The sequence below is a fragment of the Rattus rattus genome, chromosome 1, assembly GCF_011064425.1.
Source record: "Rattus rattus isolate New Zealand chromosome 1, Rrattus_CSIRO_v1, whole genome shotgun sequence".
NCBI classification, from domain to species: Eukaryota; Metazoa; Chordata; class Mammalia; order Rodentia; family Muridae; genus Rattus; species Rattus rattus.
The window spans coordinates 110,588,361-110,606,949 of NC_046154.1; the positions used below are offsets into that span (position 1 = coordinate 110,588,361).

General features: G+C 45.3%; 1 protein-coding gene across 4 annotated transcripts in view; it reads right to left on the bottom strand.

Moving 5' to 3' along the window:
* The window catches only part of Bach2 (BTB domain and CNC homolog 2), a 338,351-nt gene that overhangs the window by 146,087 nt on the left and 173,675 nt on the right, over nucleotides 1–18,589 (bottom strand). For all 4 annotated transcript variants that reach the window (XR_004388066.1, XM_032904907.1, XM_032904914.1 and 1 more), the window contains exon 3: nucleotides 8,452–8,600. The gene's annotated coding sequence lies outside the window, so the exon portion shown is untranslated. The remainder of the gene's footprint in view (nucleotides 1–8,451; nucleotides 8,601–18,589) is intronic.

Genomic DNA, 18,589 nt, shown 5'->3' on the forward strand with positions numbered 1-18,589 from the left:
ATTTCCTAATGTACCACTTGTCACAAAGACGTGAAGACGTGGGCAGGCCAGTCATCAGAATTAACAGAATGATTTTGCTTGCTCTACACATTCTGATTTGTATGAACCTTATTTTTAGCCAGGCACAAAGGGCAATAAATGGAAAATCTTATTCTAACCGCTACTCTTTCTTAACCGCCCACACTGCTCCCTCCACCTACCGCACAACTTCACGGATGTAAAAACCCAGCCCAGGGTTTGTCCTAACAAGGGATGCAAAGTGGCTAAAATGTGTGACACTTTTTCCAGTTACTGTTTATACTTTAACACTTTTTCTGTATCAGGACTTTCATGGAAAACAAGGCTGACTTATCTCTGGGCATGCTCCGAGTCTTAAGGAGGTACATGCAACTCAGTGTGCAGATGATTCTGCCAAAAGCCGCACGCCACACGGACCCCGGTAAATAAATGTTCACCAAGAGCTCTCCTGAGAATCAGGGTAAATGACATCAGGATAGGTGACACCTTGGACATTTTGTTTCAAAACAATGACATTTAGAAGAAATCTTCCACTTAGCAGCTGTGATGTCAGAAGCCTAAAGTTATAAAAACAGGCGTTGAGGATTATTATTATTTTTTTTTATGCCAAACTTAAGCTAACAGCACTTGGCTTCCATCTGCTTTGAGTCTAAAGTGGTCAGTGTTTAGCAAGACATACCCCACCCTCATTAGCCCTTCCAGTCTTTGTATCTCTCTGTCTGCTTTCACCATAGGCTGCCATCCCCCAGCCAGAAGCTGATCTAGCTTTAACTGTCACCCAGATGTCACGGCGGAGGGAGATACCTGATGCTCACAGACGACTACAATGACAGCAGTAAAACCAAACCAACCCAACCCACGACCAGAGAGGATGTCTGCTGGGGCAACACAGAAGATAGAGATAGCGTTTGGATGCTAATCTCTTCGGATTTAAAAAAAAAAGTTATTAAGGTCTCAAAAGTATTAATGAAAATGTCTACTCTCCTGAACCCCTCCCCATCCCAGTGGAGAAGCTATGAAGGTAGTGATTACTATTTTAAAAGTCTAGTTCGGCCAAATAATTGTCACACAAAAGAAATCAACTGTGAGAAAGGCATCATTACCTGTGCACTGGCTCATTATCCAGAAACTAGAGGAACCGGCCCATCATTCTCTGGTAGCGAACGCACACCCTGCAGGCTAAGACCTTCTTCTGATAATGTGGTTCTAGAGCTGAGGAGAAGTCTCAGAAAAATCCTTCTGGGGCTTTAGGCCACTCTTGTCAGCTTCTGACTTGTATAGTAAAAACACATGGAATTAAGTATTATGAAAAAGTGGGTCATACACCACTGAGAAACAACCACACCGCCCCCAAATCAGACACCAAATGACTGTGCGGTAACAGTTGGGAGGAGGGTCTGAGTACAGTGAAAGCAAAACTTCTATGTGGTGAGGGACAATTTAGTTTTCACTACTCTGGGTGAGGGAAAGTTAATCTCCATGCCAATGACAGAGCTAACTCACTTTTAGCATGCCCTTGAAATCGTACGACAAACATCGGCTGCTATTGTAAGGAGAGATTCATATATGATGTTAACAGCGATCTGAAGGACGGTTTCTGGCTTAGCGGTGTGGCCATCCTAGTGGCAGGTGCGGTGACTCAGTGAAGCAAGGCGACCAAATCGAAAATGAAGGAGCCAAGTCTCATTATCAGTATTAGCATCTCCTTTACCAGGGGAGGATCAAGGTACTGTTTGCCACATCCCCACACCTGTACCCAATCAGATGTCAAACACGATTGAGGGTATTTACTTCGGTGCCATCAACCGCTGGGTGCAGATGGAAAAACAGATCCAGCAGAGGGAAGCACTGGTTCCCTTAAGATGGCCACAGACATAGTCACATCAACATGACAAAGGACACAGAGGATCTGAAGGGATGCAAGGAAGTCTCCCCTTTCAGGGAAGTTACTGTCTTATACTGGGAAAGATAAAAATCTCCAAAGGCCCAGTTTGTAACCCAAATTGCTTCCAGCAGCTGCTTACTAAATACTTCCTCTTCTAAAGCAAAGAATGTGGACGGTAAGGACGGATGGTACACAAGAGCCCTAAGGAACCCCTTAAATCCCGCCTGGTCTTTCCTTCCATGTTTTAGACCCTCCTTAGCTCTGGCTAAGCATGAGGAGTCACCCCAACCCTAAGTGGAAACCCCCTCCACAGGGTAGTAAGAACCAACATTCTTGAGAGCTGCTCATCAGAGCCCAGCAGGCTGTACAGACGCTGCTTTGGGGGTTGGGGGAGAGGCACTAGAAAGAAAAGCTGAGGGAAGACTTTGATACTTCTAATGGAATTAGAGTTTCACTGGCGTATGTACTGTTTGGATTATGGGTATGGAATGGGAAAAGGAAGCTGGCTAAGTCAGCCTTCCCTGTACCCATCAGTTTGGCTTACTGTGCATGAAGTATGACTTTCAAAGTAACCAGACATTGTCAGTGGTCCTAACACTAAAATCGTCTGTACAGAGCAAATCTTTCTTCTATGTTCCCAGGAGCTGCAAAGGCTTTGCAAGTCGATCCAATATGTTTTTTAAAATTGAATGTTGGAACGAGACTGATGGCTTACGAAGCATCCTCCTGATAGAGATGCTGGGGAGTCCACACGGGTCTGTATAAAAGCAGAACTTGGGGGGGGGTCGTGAAAGAGGAGAGCTTTGTCCTGTAAAATGATGTCTGATTAATGCTACTCTTCCAAGCACCACCAAGATCTTCGTGCAATCAGTGGGGAGCATTGCTTGTGAATTTGGAATTCTTGGATAAAAGCAGTTTGGAAAAGTATACAAAAGTACCTGCTACAGGTACGTTGTAACTTTGTAGCTAGAGGGAACATTTGTGTTTATTCTTTTATGTGACTCTGCAGATTATGTAGAATAACATGTATCTAATGAAAATCCAGACCATTTACAGAAGATGACATTACTCTGTGCGGGATGTGTAATTGCACACTGAGGCCCACATGATAAAACTGGCGGACATGTTTCTCAGAGCAAATCTGCCGTCAAGTGAACCATGAATTTATTTTTTCAAGAAGGAATACAAAGTTACCTCTGCTTTGCCACAAGGAGACAATTCCTTTGGGATTCTGACTTTTTCTAGAAATTAGAATAGTTACTACATAGGACTCCTGTAATTACCTGACTTGGTGTCAATCAGGTGTAGAATACAGGAAAAAAAAATCTATCCACAATAGTTTCCGATCTACAACTAAGGGCTCCAATAACCCCACTTGCCTGTAGAGCTTCGCAGACACTGTCTTGGAGCAGAAGAGCAGGAACACATCTCAACATACCATTCTCTATAACGTATGCCACCAGTGCTGCAGACACTAAGCCCTCTTGTGGTGGGCTGAATGGGGGGTCCTAGAAGGGCAAGCTGCCATTTCACCCTTAATGTGAGGGTGAGGTGATCTGCTAAGAGAGTGTATGCTAAAAATTGCTTCTCCAAGATTGACACAGGATGATTGGAAGCCTTTCTCCACCTGGGTTTCATCTAACAAAGAGAACATGTGAAAGAAGTGGCGGGGGCATGTGCCTGTGGCCCCACACCTTGGGGAATTTCCTCCCAGTTCACTGACCCACTCATTGTCTGGAGAATGAATGCCTCCACTGACCCTGTACACATTTTCACTACCTCTGATACTCCCTATACCCGAGTGCTACCCAATGCCAATGCTGAACATGGAGGCTTTCATGGATCTTAGAAAGGCATGGATCTCTCTCTTCTTCTCTGTCCTCCTCCTCCCAGCAGCTTCTGAGATCTATAGCTTGCCTACCCAGTTGTTTTCCTCTCAAACGCTAATAAAATGATCGTTGAGCTTCCTTCTGAGTCTGTTATTAAAAATTCTCTCTCTCTCTCTCTCTCTCTCTCTCTCTCTCTCTCTCTCTCTGTCTCTGTGTGTGTGTGTGTGTGTGTAGTGTGTAAGTGTGTGCCATGGTGTGGGTGTGGAGGTCAGGACTCAGTTTTTCTCTTCCACCGTAGAGATCCAGGGATCAAATCGAGCTTGTCATGTGCTAAGTGTCTTCAACTGCTGAGCCATGTTGCTGGCCCCAAGTCCATTTTAAAATCTTTTTATTAATGAGACTAAGAACCCACAAGGGGAACCCTGAATTCCCCTGTAATAGTGAGAAGTGTCATTTCACTAGTGACAGGTGCAGCCACAAAGCTGCGTCTCTAGCACCCAGCAGCTTGGAGACCTGGAGTAAACTGATAAAGCACATAGGCAGCTAAGGTTATTACTTGGTAGGGAACTTTACAGTGTGCCACTGCGCTGCTTACCCAGAGACTCGGGAAAACCTCTAGAGGTTGTGATTAATATATCAGCATACATTCCCATGCTGACAACATTACTTCCCTTGAGCATGCATACCAAAAAATTAATTTGATGTTCCTATGAAGAGAATAAAATTGTGAACTGCATCTATTAGAAATGATCAAATCAAACATTTTTCTAAAAATCTACCAACAGAACTTGCTCCAAAATTGTGTGACTGTTTCCAATGACCACAGAGGTTAAATATACAGGTCCACAGGGCTAGTTAGTTTGGACATCACTCCTGAAAGCAATTATGTCACAGCTTACAGATTATTCCTGAAACACACATCCCCGATCTCAAGCTGTACTTCAAAGCAGTTACAATAAAAACTGCATGGTATTGGTAGAGAGACAGACAGGTTAATCAATGGCATAGAACTGAAGACCCCAGAAATGAACCCACACAGGTACGGACACTTGAGTTTTGAAAAAGAAGGTAAAATCATACAATGGGGAAACAGAAAGCATCCTTAACAAACAGTGCTGGTCTAACTGGATGTCTGTATGCATAGGAATGCAAATCGATCCATATCTATCACCCTGCACAAAACTCAAGTGCAAGTGGATCAAAGACCTCAAGATAGAACTGGGTACCCTAAACCTAATAGCAGAGAAAGCGGGGGATAGCTTTGAACGTATTGGCATAGGAGTAGACTTCCTGAACAGAACACCGATGGCTTAACCGTTCTTAAATGAGCCCCCATGAAGCTTCAGTGAGGCTAAGGGCACTGTCAATAGGACAAAATGGTAGCCTACAGATTGGGAAAAGATCGTCGCCAACCCTACATCCAACAGAGGGTTAATATGCAGAATATATAAAGAACTCAAGAAGTTATACACCAACAAACCAGGTAGTCCAATTAAAAATGGGCTAGACAGAGAATTCTCAACAGAGGAATCTTTAATGTCTAAGAAGCACTTAAAGACATGTGCAGCTTCCTTAGCCATTAAGGAAAACGCAAATCAAAATGCCCCCGAGATTCCATCTAACACCCGTCAGAATGGCTAAGATCAGAAACCCAAGCCCCAGCACATGCTGGTTAGGATGTGGAACAAGGAGAATGCTAACACTCCTCCATTGCCGGTGGGAGTGAAAACTTTTACAACCACTCTGGAAATCCATTTGTCAGTTTCTCAGAAAACTAGGAATAGCTCTACTGTAAGAGCGAGCTATGCCACTCCTGGGCATATACCCAAAAGGTGCTCCATCATCCCGTTAAGATACCTGTTCAACCATGTTCATAGCAGCTTTACTCATAGCCAGAAAGCGGAAACAACCTAGATGACCCTCAACTGAAGAGCAAATAAAGACAACGTGGTACATGTACACCATGGCAGACTATCCAGCCATTAAAAACAAAGACAGCGTGAATTCTGCAGGCAAATGGATGAAACTTGAGGATGTCATCCTGAGTGAGGTAATCCCGGGCCAGAAAAACACTTACAGCGTGCGCTCGTGTAAAAGTGGACATTAGCTCTAAAGTACAGGAAAAACCATGCTGCAATCCACAGTAAAAAGGAGGTCCCAAGGGAGGGTGCGTGAATCCCACTCAGAAGGGGAAACTAAATAGTCACGGACGGTAGACGGAGGGAGGGAACTGCAAGGAGATGAGGTGAGGAGGAGAATGGCGATGGCATGGAGATCAGGTGTGGGAAGAGGAGAGAGCTGGGGGCATCTCTGCGATGCTTCAGAGGCTTGGAATGGAGAAGGATACAGGGAGAGTATGGGGCTGGCCTTAGCTGAGATTCCTACTAGCGGGGGATGGAGAGACTGAAGTGGCCACCTCCTGTAGCCAGGTAGGACTTCCAGAGGAGGGAGGGGGACATCCATGCAACTACAAAGCCTTCCACTCAGATTTTGTCCTGCCTACAAGATGTGCAGGGATAAAGCTGGAGGAGACTGAGGGAACGGACGACCCGTGACTGCCCCAACTTGAGACCCATCCCATGTGGGAGTGCCAGCCCCTGACACTGCTACTGATACTCGGCTGTGCTTGCAGAGCGCAGCCTAGCATGACTGTCTCCTGAGAGACTTCATCCAGCAGCGGACGGACGGAGGCAGATGCAGAGACCCACAGCCAAACATCAGGGGCCGGAGCTAGGCCGCCTACACATTCGTGTGCAGCTTGATCTTCATAAGGCTCCTCTCTCTCTACTGGACTGCCCGGTTCTCAGTGGGAGAGGATGTGCTTTGACCTGCTGGGATTAGATGTCCCAGGATAGGGTGCCCAAGGGCAGCTCTCCTTCTCTGAGGATAAGGGGAGGGGGGAATTGGGGAGAAGGCTTTGTAAGGGTGGGACTGGGAGAAAAGGAGGGAGGGGGGCTGTGATCGGGATGTAAAATGGATGAAAAAAAATTATTGAAAACAAAAGGTAGCAGAATGAGAGAGCGGTGTGAGATGGCACTGAAGCCTCTCAAGCTCTGACTTTGCTGCCCAGGGCCAGCATCCTTGAAAGAGAGACTGAGCTGTGCTATTTTAGCTGGTTTTAAAAACTGTGATACACCGTAGTGTAAGATACTGCCTTAATCACTTTTAAATGCACAGTTTGGTGATATTCAAGAACATATACGTTACTGCACAACTAACATCATCATCACCTACCAGAATATAACCTTCCCAGTTTACACACTGTACCCATTGAACAATACATCCTGCTCCTCTGCACTTCTGCTGACAGCCACTAGTCTCCCTGTGGATTTCATTATGAGTCTGATAACCCAGGTACCCCCTGTGAGCAACAACACGAAGTATGTCTGGCCTATTTCATTTATAACATAGCTGGGTGGCAATTACAGTATTAACAGTGGCCATTCTCAATAAATACTACTACTACTACTACTACTACTACTACTACTACTACTACTACTACTACTACTACTATTACTACTACTAGAAGAATCTCAAATCCCAAGTGCTACTTTGCATGACAACGTTTACCACATCCAAGAAAAAAAAACTGTTAAGAATCGTAGTGCTTTACCACAAATTTAAAACGCACAGCAGTTTCTCAGATGTTTCCTAGACAGGACAGTATCGCCATAACTGTTTCGTATTTGTATTTGTTTAATGACATGATAGGAACACCCTTCAAATGCCCCCACGAGAGCTTGGGGACAGACAGCATGCTCACAGGTGTGTGTGCACATCTGGATGTCCTCTCGCCTGTATCCAGTGCGGAGGATCTGCTTAGCCAAACTCTTCCTGGTTTTAGGTCAGCGCAGGGTAAAGCTGTCTGTGTTTTTGGCACCTAAGTAGCTCAGTAAGACTTTTGGAAGCTAACACAGTAATGAGCTGGCCTCAAAATCAGGCAGGACAGAAGCCCTGGGAACCCACTGAAAGCCGGGCCTTGCTCACCCTTTATTTACTGGGGGTGTTCCTTCCTTGGTGTGTCTCTTGTAAGTGAAGTCACTTTTCAGTGTTCCAGGGAGGGACGGTACTGAGAAGATTCACCGTGCAAAGGAGCAGCAGATTCTCCTTTTGGCCTCACACGCGGCGTGCACACCCATCGAGGCTGCTTCAAGCTAACAGCTGCACCATCACTGCGACCTTCTAAAGACCAAGGCGGGGAACGGCCAGCAAGCACTACAGGAGGAAAGCTGGCACGTGGGAACCGCTGAACTTTTGAGTTGAAGCTGCCGTGCAGACCCGACAGCTGTTTTTTGAGGTGTGTGTCTTCCTGGTTAAGTACAGGTTCTACCTTTTAATGTAGTCACTACTAAAGCATATGGTTTCCTGCCTTTGCCATTCACTCCTCCGACACGTTTGTGTCAAAGTGCTGATTCTCAGAGTGAGGCCCTTGGAGCAACGACATCAGCCATCGCTTGGAAACTTAGTAAGGCAGTTTGCTGGCTGGCACCAGGCCCGTTGGCTCAAAACCGCCGGTGTGATTCTGATGCAGGCTAACGCTTAAGAACCACCGAGCTAAGGAAGTACTCATGCTGGGATTCCAGCCCTTGTCTTCTTGCCTCATTCATATTTCTCATGATGCTTTCTTAGAAGAGAGTTAACTTCTGTGTGCTTGGATTATTGATCACCTCATATTTACCCTTGTTTGGTTAAAGAAAAGAAACCTTGGTAAAAACTCACATATAATTTCCCCAGGTCCTGTCCTGGCTTCGAGTCTTAGGACGCCGGGAACTGGGCAGAGGAAAGGATGAGAAGGCTGCAGCAATCCATTCAGACATGGACCCCAAAGCTTGGCGAGGCAATCTTGTGGTAGATCAGTGAGTGTCCACCTAGACCAGAAGGAAAAGGCCATTAGTAGAGTAAATGTTGCACATGGTGATTCTCCTGTCTCTACTGGGCTTTGAGAAGAAGACAGTACTCCACAGTGGTTCTGGTGTTCTCTCCAGCAAACTACATAAGCAGAGTAGGATGACCCTTGCTAGGTACCAGTATCTGGGCTCTCTCTCTCTTTTTTTAAAGATTTATTTATTTATTACATTATATATAAGTACACTGTAGCTGTCTTCAGACACACCAGAAGAGGATATCAGATCTCATTACAGATGGTTGTGAGCCACCATGTGGTTGCTGGGATTTGAACTCAGGACCTCTGGAAGAGCAGTCAGTGCTCTTAACCACTGAGCAATCTCTCCAGCCCCAGTATCTGGGCTCTTATCAGGCAGAAGACCTCCTCTCCGGATGTTTCCTGCGGACAAGCTTCCCCTATCAGGTGCTTTTGAACCCACACACCCTGGAGGTGACTCTGATCCAATCATCCCGACTGTCTCCTGTTCCGTCTCAGAAGATGTTCTTCAACAAATCCAAACGCCCCAGTTTAGAGGCCCAAGTGGATGTCCTAACTAGAAGGGATTCTAGATTAACTTGGACATTCTGACTGACTGCAGTGGCTCGAAAGTGTTCATTTTCAAATCAGACAGCCTTCTTGTTGACTTCAACCCAACGTTATGTCCTCATATCAAGTTTTCATTCATAAAATTAGACATATTTACTGCCTCTTCTCTGATGATGAGCTAATGTTTGTTGTAGAACACATAAAAACAGGTAAGAGCATAAGGAAGTAGTAATGAACAGAGGTGACCTTGACCAATAAACGACTAAGGTTATTTTGTTGTTGAGGCTCATTGCCCCTTCGGCGTAACTTCCGGGGTTGGATATACCGCACAGGCACGCGTGCACGTATGCACACACACAGACACACAGACACACAGACATGCACGTACACCCACTCTACACCCTGAAAAGTATTGGATTTAAAACTGGATTGTGGACCAGTATCCTTTGATACTCAAATAGAGATTTTTTTATTTATTTATGAAATAAAATGTGAGTAACATGAGAAAAAGCATGCCCCAACATTGATACAAGTTATTAAAAACACACTTTTGAATCACTACGTAGTATATTTCATAAAAACACTAACCACTTCTCTCAAATGAGGACTTAGCAGTTGTTTTCCTTCGTTGTCACTGGAAGTGACAAAGAGAGTCACCTGAGTGTCAGGCTGCCTGAGTTTCTGACCATATCTTGGGACCCTAGAAAGATAATGACTAGGTTGGTGATGTGAACTTCAAGGATGTCCTCACACGTTGTTCTTTATGGATTTTTTTGAGATTTTATATATTTTTATGTGTACGAGTGTTTGCTTGAATGCATATCTAAGCACCATGTGCATGTGGGCTTCCTGTGTAGAGTGTCTGTGTAAGCCAAAAGACGGTGTCACATCTCCTGAGACTGGAGTTACAGACAGTTGTGAGCCTCTAAGTAAGTGCTTGGGAACTGAACCTAGGTCCTTTGCATGCATAGCCAGTGTTCTTTTTTTTCCCTAGAAAGTTATTTTTTTTTAATTTTTGAGATTATAATTACATTTCTTCCTTCTTTTTCCTTCCTCCAAAGCCTTCTGCATACACCTCCAAAATTTCCTTCAAATTAAGATCTCTCTTTTTTTTTAAACTAAATGTTATCGCATGTGTACATGTGTATGCATATATATCCATCCCTAAACATAACCCATTCAGTCCATCTAATGGTACCTGTTTTCAGGGCTGTCTGTTTGGGACTTGAAAATGGAATGATGTGCTCCTCCCTGGGGAGGACCATCTCCCCTGCTCCCAGTGATTCTGGAACGGAACGACTCTATTCTTATCTATAAACTCAACCCTTGAGTCAAGCACATACAACAACACAGCTAAGATATGAGGAATCAGGGTGTGAGCCCTTTCGATTTTATTTCGAGAGTGAACTAAATCCATCTCTTCCAGCAATCTTACGTAAAAGTCTGGGTTGTCCTACCACAATGATAAAAAAAAGAAGGACCAAAAGAACAAAAATATCTCAAGAAGTGGATGATTTGTTCGCTGTGACTTTCTTTATAATTTGGAGGGCACTGTCCTGATAATTAGGAGCCTCGGTGGGTTTGCAATGGCTTATAAAGGTTTGCCCTTTGTCGCGATCAGGCCTATACTTAATCCTGTGAGTTTACCGAGCTGACAGGGTATACCAATGAAGAGGTGAGGAAAAGATCCTCAAAGAGCAGACTCTGTTTCTCCTAATTGCCTGGGGGGACAGAGAGGGAATTTAAAAAATTGCCGTGAGTAACGGGAACACTTAGCAGAAGCTCTTCGGATGCTGAAACTGTACAGCTAGCATTTGCAAAGCTAATTACAAATCTGGATTCTCTCATTTTAAAAATATACTTCAAAGCCGCCCATGCTGAACCAAGTCTGTGCTACTGGCAGATTATCAAAGTGTAAAAAAAATTGTACCACTTGAGCGAAGCAATAAGTTTCAATATCGCTAACTCCTGAACTGCAAAATGCCACAGGCCCAAAACTAGCAATGCCACATGGTTGTACATTTACAAGAGTTTATTGTTCCTGGGTCCGGAGAGACACAGCCCTTTATGTCGCAGTGGCTTCATCATGTGAGGAAGGTTCTCTGCCTCTGAGCCTCATTCCCCACACAGGTTCTTCTCAGGATTACATGAGGTGGGAAATGTATATGTACGTGAATATTTGTGAATATAGGTGGGGTTTTTTTTTGGTTTTTCAAATTATAAGACTTACATTTAACATTAAAAAAATCACCTTGCTTTTTATTAAAAGCAAGGTGTTAAGGTTAGTAATCCTCATTTTACAGTGAAGAAAAGACACTGATAAATGAGTGAGTAAATAAATACCAGATTTAGTGTTGGATTCCTCGGTTGGCCACAGAGTAGCTGAGTCAGTCTCTGGGTCATGAGATGAAGTCTGAGGTCTTGTTGAGGCTGACAGTTCTGTCATTTGGGATGTGGCCCCGACAGCGGTATGGTATGTGAGCCTACAGAATGATCCTTAGAAAGTGGCCCCTCCTCAGAGTCAAGGCATCAGGACACCAAGAGCACCAGCCACCAACCTGAGGCCCTCAGTGTTGGGGCAACAGTCCTGAGGGCCCTGTCACCTTCCAGCATGGGACAGACATGAGCTTCCTTATTTTACTTCAACTGGAGAAGGGCTAGGAACCTTAGGGAAACAGCCAGTGCCCCTAAAGCCTCAGAGCGCCGAGTCTTTGCCAACTCTGGCCCTTTATTACTTCAACAACTGGTATAGCCAAACAAATTTATATTGCCAAATGGTAGCAATCTGATCCCTATCTGACTACTAGTCTCAAGCAGGCATCTAAATAGGCTTTTTGTGTTAACTATATACATGCTATGGTCACAAAGGATGTTCTTAAAAGTCCTGGGGCCTCTACTTTAGGTCTCTATGATAATGGAGACCTTAGTATTTGCACACCCAGCCCAGTCCAGCCCAGCCCAGCCCAGCCCAGCCCAGCCCAGCCCAGCCCAGCCCAGCCCAGCCCAGCCCAGCCCAGCCCAGCCCAGCCCAGCACAGCCCAGCCCAACCCAGCACAGCCCAGCCCAGCACAGCCAGCCCAGCCCGGCCCAGCCCAGCACAGCCCAGCCCAGCACAGCCCAGCACAGCACAGCCAGCCCAGCACAGCCCAGCCCAGCCCAGCCCAGCACAGCCAGCCCAGCCCAGCCCAGCCAGCCCAGCCCAGCAGCCAAGCAGCACAGCCCAGCCCAGCCCAGCCCAGCCAGCCCAGCACAGCCAGCAGCCTCAATGTGGTGACCCAGCACCTGGAGTCTACCTGCTAAGTATGAGCAATTGCTTTGAAATTAAGTTAAATTTAAATAGTTAAACATGGATAGTGGACAATGCAACTATAGCACACCGCTTTTTTTGGAGGTCTTCCAGTGGTCCCACAGGATAGCACATAACACCTCCACTCAGACAGTCAGCTCTCGGAACTGTCCTGGCCTCTCAGAAACAATGGTGTATAAGAGAACCCCAGACGCTTTCTGCCTCAACTGCGTTTCCTAACTAACTAGGTCGATTTCTGAAGACTCCACACACAAAGCGGCTCACAGGACAGTTCTGAGGAAAAGGTGGGTGATGTGCCGTGGAACAGTTGTACCAATCCTGACAACACTGCTTCTTCACTTCTTCATATTTACTGTTAAGAGAAGCTGGGGTGTGTGTGTGTGCACAGAAATAGACACGTGAGTGGTTTCTCTTCATTCATTTCCAAATAAAGTAGCATTCTGCAAATGTGGGAAATTATCTGTCTGCAATTCCCTCTGGTGTAATCTTAAAATTACTTAAAAGAAAGAGTCGGCAGGACCTGCGTTTTTAAGGTAGGAAAAGTAAATGGCATTTAATTGCATACACAGTCATAAAAATGTTCAAGAGGGTCTCCAGCTGTAAATAGTGGGTGAGGGAACATTTGTACCAATTAGCTATGAAACGATTTGGCGTTCTGGAAAGTTGTACAGGCAAGGCTGATTGTGTTCTTCATCCCTGGCAGCTTAACTTTCAGCTGAGGTGGTCTTAGTGGGCTTAATAGGATGTGATGAGCTCCTTTCCCCAGGAGACAGCGGGTGACGCATTTTCACCCCTACACAGAGCTCATCCGAGCAGAATCGCTTCTTCCAAACAGAAAGGTAGCTCAGGGCTTGCCTCACGTCCAGCATTGTTCTTCTGGTGTCTTCCTGAGGTGAATTTCCTCCCCTAATTGCTTCTTCCCACCTTCCCAGGATGCAGGATAGCACAAAGAACAGAAAATAAAGTATTCAGAACACCGGTACATGTCCGCGCTGAGCCTGAATGCTCCGTGGCTAACAACCACGCACGGTGGCACCATGGCGTTGGGCTTGAGAGTTTCCGAGCTCATTTTCTCTCCTTTATCAACGTTAACTCATGAAGGGGGAAGGCACACTGCGTAAAGCGGCGGGCATCGTCTCAGCAGAGATGCTACACCGTGAGTTTTCTAGTTTCTCTCCAAAACCAGCTTACTGGTTTTTAGGGCTAATACTAAGAGTCATCCCCATTTACACAGGGGCATTTCCCACTTCTGGATTAAGTGCCTAGAGAACGGACAGTGGTCAGAAAGCAAAACAAAGTTCAAAGCTTAATTCTAAAAATCAAAATTACATGTAGAGACTATTTTCTACTAAGCAAGGTCAACTTCAGATGTTCTGCAGGTCACAGATGACAAAATCTTCTGCCAAAATATTAGTTACAGGTTCAATGACAAGCATGCTTGGAGTGGTTCTAAAGTCCTTTCTCATATCAAGAAGGACTAAATGGAGCCACCATTTTGTGGCCAGAAAAGCTTTAAAAAAATAATGGATTAACCTGGCATTAAATTTTGGAATCTATAAATATGAATTCAAAAATTATCTTTCAAACAGAATTTAGACATCCACTTATGAGAAGATGTTTGGATTGCAGATCTTGGGGACTTTGTGTCTTCTACTGCCCTTGGGAACGCAACGCAAGGAAATGTACCTCTGATGTCACAGGGCAAAAAGGGGGAAGAGTAAAAATCACGTCAGCAGGATGGAGAAAGTAAAATAAGATTAACATACAGAGAGACAGAGACAGAGAGAGACAGACAGAGACAGACAGAGAGACAGAGACAGGGAGAGAGATAGAGACAGAGAGAGATAGAGACAGACAGAGAGACAGAGACAGGGAGAGAGATAGAGACAGAGAGAGAGAGACAGACAGGCAGGCAGGCAGACAGACAGACAAAGGTACAACACAGATAACCACAGGTACACACACAGGTGCACATGCAGAGGCACATAGTCCTAGGGAGATGTCACACATTTCAGGTGCTGGGACCTAGTTCTGTATGTGCAACCATTGGTCCAGTTCTTGCTGAGCCTGAATTCACACTGGCTAACAACCAAGGACTGTGTTTATGTTCCCAGGTACAGCAAAATTCAGATTTATCCAACCTAGCATAAAAGAGGTTGCAACTTGAACTACTTGCCGCTAAGTGATTTGGAAAAGAGGGTTATGAGAAAGAAGAAATAATCAAAAAAGGAATGTGTGAAAACTAGCTACCTCGAACTAATTTCTAGGCTTCCATGGACTCTGTAACAAACAGACACCAAGGGCTGGAGAGATGGCTCAGTGGTTAAGAGCACTGACTGCTCTTCCAGAGGTCCTGAGTTCAAATCCCAGCAATCACATGGTGGCTCACAACCATCTGTAATGGGATCCGATGCCCTCTTCTGGTGTGTCTGAAGATGGCTACAGCGTACTTATTTATAATAAATAATGAATAAATAAACAAAACAAACAAACTAACAGACACCGGTTTGTGGGGGGCAGCATTTGCGTTACCACTGTGGTTTCCCTTTACTGAAAACTTCTATGAGGGGCTAAGCTAGGGACCTTACAGTGTTATTAGCCCATTTGGAGGAAAAAAGAAGTTTGTCTTAAACACTCAAGGTACCTTACCTAAGGTCACCCCGCCAGACAAAGTGACTACCCAGGCTCACCCAAGGAAACAGCCATCCCTTCCTATACAACACCATCTTCACTATCCCTTGGAGAGAGTACGTTCCTCTCCTCAAAGGAAGGATGTTCACTTTTCCTGTGCACTTGCTAAAACAGCAGAGCAAGGCGGCAAAGTGGCAGGTGCTGTGGCAGTTTACACAGACTGATTGCTTAGCTCGTTAGGGCGCATGCGTTGCGAAGCACATCACAACTTATAGGTGTGTTCCCCCACCCCCCTTCCCCTTCTGCTGTAGTTTCTCTTGAAAACGCACTATCGTCATCTTGTCAGAGTTCCCTCTAGGAGTAACTGAGCATATGGTCCATGGTTGCTGGATAACACAGGGAAAACCCACAAAGCAGTCTCCTCCTGAGATCCGGTCTCTGAGGAGGATCATCAGCCCACTCAGAAAACATCCACAGGGTCCGTTCTCAAACGGCACTGGGGTATTCGTGCCCATAGGGCTTCGAGGATAATATATCCCATAGCCAGAGCTCAAGTTCACTGTGGGCTGTGAGTAGGCATACCTCTCAGGGGCCTCTGTCAACTTTGTGGTGATGTTGTAGAGATCTTTCTGCCTCCTTCTAAGGTTGCCCGTCTTCTAAGATCCCTGCTATCTTTCTCTTAGAGGCCAACAAACCCTCAAAGTTCCAATCTTTTCTTCAGAGCCTCACAGCCTCTTAGCCTCGCCTGCAGACCAACTTGCTTCGGGCCATCCAGGTCACACAGGTGTGGGTGCTCTCCCCCACTCAGAGGTCAGTGTGTTTCTGAGCTGAGCCTCTGCGGAGCTTCTGGGATCCACACAAGGGTGGCAGCTGAAGCAAGGGGAGGTTGCAAGAAGCCTTACCAAGAGCCTTAAAGACAAGTGAGGCGGGGTGCATCTAAGGGAGGTATGCCAACAGAAGACGCTACCATGAATCCAACTGCTCTAGCAGAAACCCCATGAGTCATCTTCCCTCCTCTCTAACGACTAGGCCCTCAGTATAAGCTGTCCCTTCTACCGTCACGTTACGTCTCACGCCAATCTACTCCTCCTTGCCTCTAATTTATCCACCGTGATTTCACACCTGGCTCGTTGTTCCTATTGACGCAGAAACTGGCCGGCCTTTTCCTATTCTTCCTGGCTTGTAGGGTCCTCAGGATCTCTCTGGGCTCGATTGGTCACAGACAAGATTCTGAATGCACAGTTCTCGGGCACAAGCATGTGAATTCCTTTCACATAAGGCAGGTGGACCTTGACTTTGTATTATCCTATCTGCGTTTAGTTATAATAAAGTATCTCTAGTTTATAATTTACCATTTTCATCATTTTAGACCAACAGCTTAGTGGTCAGAAGTACATTTCTTTTTGGTTGAACAGCCATCGCCACTGATGTAGTGAAAGGGAATTAATGTTTTGTAATGATCGAGATCAAAAATAAGACTTAAAGCAAGAGCCTGGCGGGAAAGGGGCTTTGAGGGCTGTGTTTCACTTTGTATACAATCTTTCCTGTAGATCCGGGTCTCCATGACACATCCTTCACTGTTTTTCCATATTTGACAGCAGAGCTGTAGGAACTCTGGTCTCCATGTGGAAAAGGACCTTTGGATACTTTTCTAGGTTATATACTGGTTATAATCACACACACACACACACACACACACACACACACACACACACACACACACACACACACACATCCCAGCCTTCCAGATCTCCACTATCAACGGATGACTGAAGGGGCATTTCTTGGGAAGAGGACTTGTTTTCCCAACATGCCGCATCTCGACCGAGCTGGTTTGTTACTCGCTTGTTTCGAAGCAGGGCTTCCAAGTGTCGACAAAGGACATAAAGAACGCCCTTAGCCATTCAGCATTTAGTTCAACTCCACAATATATTTTTCTTCCTTTCCTGGTTTAATGACCTCAAACATACCAACATCCTGCCTTTCCTAATCCCCTAACAAGTCCCATCAAATGCCAGGGCAGAATCAAACTGCCCCGCAGGCAGTGAGATCATGCACTAAGAATTCATTTCTAGTCCAAAACTTGGGAGTGCCAGACCACTTAGTGCAATGTATCACACAGCCAGAAAATTAGCCTGGCACTCTAAATAATGTTTTAACATTTCTCCTATCAAAGGTCCTTTCACAACCTGATAACTCCTTCCTCTGAAAAAGTTAACACACACAAAACCGCTCCATATGGTAATCAAGGGTTCAAGGACCTTTTCAAGTCTATTTAGGGTTCCTCTATGCATCTGTGAACTCCAGATCAAAATCTCCTGTAAAAGAACAAGAGTTCATGCTGTTCCCAGGCCCCGGCACTGGACCCAAGGCCCTGGGCATCTCAGGGTGATTTCCTCTGGTGCCGTTTACCTCAGCACTGGTTTGGCTTTCGGGACATCGCCACCTGGCTTCTAGTCAAGCATATTGTTAACATGGCTGCAGCAGGTTAGCTGACAGTGTTGGGAACACCCACTCCTCTGGTCAGTCTCTGTGTGTTGGTCCGACTGATGTTCTGTAGGCTCTGCTGTAGGCGCTACAGTCACCTCAGATCCCACTCAACTTCCTGTCATTATTTTTGGCTGATGTTGCTGACTCTTTCCAATACTTGTACCCCCGACAAACTTAACCCAAATTAAAAAACTAACACAGAACAATAGTAACAACCTCAGCCTCACCCTTTGAACTCAATTTTTATGCTTCCTGCTCTAAAAGAAAAATAATGTAGTCTTTCGTATGTCGCTTCTTGGGAGTAAGCCATCTGCTCACTCTGACCACCAAGTGTGGCTATTTCTATTAAGTCCAGGCCAGGGTTTCTGCTCGAGAAGCGAGGTGGTGAAGCAGATAGAGAACTGGTCAACTGGGAGACCAGTTAACCAACTGGCTGGCTGACACAATGACAGCGCAGTTTCTGGAAAAACTTGCAGGACATAGGTAAACCTTCTGGCATCAGAGGGCAGCCAATCAATGGTGGTACCCATGTCTTTCTAATTCTCCACAGAGGAGTGTCAGTGCCTTTTAGAAACGAGCCCCACTACTTTGCAAGCCAAGCCTAGTTATGGTCAGTTTTCAGTGTTGTTTAACAGGTGTATTGAGACACAGTTCATAAGCTGTGAAATTCACAACTCTGACATATGTGATCCAGTGGTTTTTAGCATATCCAGAGTTTGCAACCCCCACTACTATTTAATATCAGATATTACACCCAAAAGAAACTCTATAATGTATAATGTAAGTTATCTCTTGTCCCAGTCTTTGGTAAACAGTATGCTAGTTTCTGTCCCTACATACTTACCTATCCTATTTCCTAAAAATGGAACCGTATGCTATGTAGCATTTTTGTGCTTGGCTTATTTTTACTCATCATGGTGATTTCAAAGTTCACTTAGGATGTGGCATGCAACATCCTTCATTACCTTTAATAACTAAACGATAACCTGCTGAATGCC